Source organism: Aedes albopictus, chromosome 2 (assembly GCF_035046485.1).
Source record: "Aedes albopictus strain Foshan chromosome 2, AalbF5, whole genome shotgun sequence".
In the NCBI taxonomy this organism is placed as follows: Eukaryota; Metazoa; Arthropoda; class Insecta; order Diptera; family Culicidae; genus Aedes; species Aedes albopictus.
Genome location: NC_085137.1, coordinates 76330580 through 76332945, shown reverse-complemented (window position 1 = coordinate 76332945; position 2366 = coordinate 76330580).

The window sequence follows — 2366 nt, the reverse complement described above, 5'->3', positions numbered from 1 at the left end:
AACGCTTTGCTCTAGCAGAAATAGTCATGAGCTGACAAATTGGCATGTGTCAGATGAAGAATCTTTATCTGATCATCGCCACATCTTTTTGAATACCGTCGTGCGGGGCTTCTTTATACACTTTTTAATGGTTTTTCAACTTTATGACATTATAACTCCCAGAGTAGTGAATGTATTTCCACAATTTTTACACATAATAATTGTGAGTATGTATGTAGGATGCATGCAAAATTTGAACTAAATCCATCCATAAACAAAAAAGTTGTCCATACATCAATCGGAGACATATCATATTGAACCAGAGGGGGGCTACTTTGGACATTCATAATTAAAACAAAACTGCAGTTAAAATTTCGGGTTTATTTAGAATACTACTTTGTACCAATACTGTTGTATACTATATCATACATGATTTCAATAAATATATGCGTTTTTAGGTGGTTCTGTGCTACCTTTGGTTTTATGAGCAGCGTGATATTTTAATATAGACTAAAAGGCTGTCTGGGAGCCATCATTCAATTATTTAGGTGAAACGGTCATTTATATTGTGTATCCATACAAATATTCGATTGTATATGCTACGTCGATACTTCTTGCACGAATTGAGCAACCCTTTGAAATTTATGAACTGCAGAAACAATGCTTACTGAGCAAATGTTCTGATACGTTATGTATATTTTTATGATTCATTCGATGTTTCTTCGCCTCCTGACAAGCAATAAAGAGTTTGTTTGAAAAACAATTTCATCCAAATGAAGGGGGAAATATTGCGTCATAATAGTCCCAAAGACATCAAACAGATTTGAACGATATTTCAAATTCAAAAAATCCATATTCAAAAGTGTCCAAAGTAGCCCCGTATTTCAAAAGTAGCCCCGCACGACGGTATCTAAATGTTACTTCGCAAACTTTGCGTTTCAAGAATTCCCGGGATATCTTTACTGATTTGATTGCAGCCAAATTTCATGGATACTCACCATCTATTGACACTCCAAGTGATTTAGATGATGCCGTTGAAACTACAACGATTTTCATCATGGAAGCTTTTGAAGAAGCTCGCGCTCTGCGGTCTGTGAAGACTACAAGAGGAACCCCTTGGTGGAACTCTGATCTGGCGAAGCTCAGGGCACAGAGTTGAAATAGACGACGTTCAGCTAGGCTCGCAAGGCCTACAAGAAAGCTCTCCGGCCTGCTAAACAATCCGGCTGCAAAAACCTTTGTACAAATGATTCCAGTTTGTGTGAAATTAGTCGGATAAAAAAAAACCTTGCGAAATCTAAGGATTTTCGAGTGAACGAACTTCGATTGCCAAATGGCGATTTCACTTCCTCTGATGAGGATGTTCTGAAATGCTTATTCAGCACAAACACACGGCAAATAGTTTTGCTCCTTTCAAGTCTCCTGGGGCAGATGGGATTTATCCTATTTTGCTGCAGAAGGAATTTGATTATTTCAAATTATTTCAAATTCAATTGTTCTTTTGAATAAAAAAAAATCTTGTTTGCAATTTTGCTACAGGCAGGGTATATTCCCAAATATTGGCGAGATATTACTGTAAAGTTTATTCCGAATGTGGGTCGTGCGTCGTATGGAAAAGCACAGAGTTTCAGACCTATCAGTTTGACCTCTTTTCTTTTGAAATGCTTAGAACGTATTGTGGATCATCACATCCATGATGTTCATCTGGCCAACATACCTCTTCATGTGAACCAACATGCTTACCAATCTGGTAAGTTCGCTATGACTCTCTTACACAAGGTTGTTTACGATATCGAGAAGGCATTCACTCAAAATCGATCATGTTTGGGTGTTTCCTTAGATATCGAAGGTGCCTTTGACAACGTGCTTTTTGAAACCATATTTGAAGCCTCACAAGATCAGGGTATATCTCTAATGATTTCCAATTGGAAAAACCGACATCTCTTCTTGACATTGCGTCAAGCAGTGACTAGGAAATTGAGTGTTTGTGGATTCTCCCAAGGGGAAGTCTTGTCACCACTTTTGTGGAATCTCGCAACATATACTCTTTTGAGGCAACTCAATATTAGCGGTTTTCCTACTTATGGTTTGGCCGACGACTATCTAACATTGTTATAGTCGGTATGTGCATCAGCACCCTTTCAGACCTGATACAAAGCGCTCTTAAAGTAGTTGAGGGTTGGTGTCGCCAACATGGCCTTTCAGTCAGTCCGAGTAAAACATCAATTGTTCTTTTTACGGAAAGGTGTTTTGCCTTTGCGTCTCTTTGATTCTGAAATCGGTGTGACTGAACAGGTAGAGTACGTTGGAGTTATTTTTGATTCCAAGCTTTCCTGGGCACCCCATATTGAGTTCAGAGTCAAGAAATCTTGTATGGCCTTCGGGCA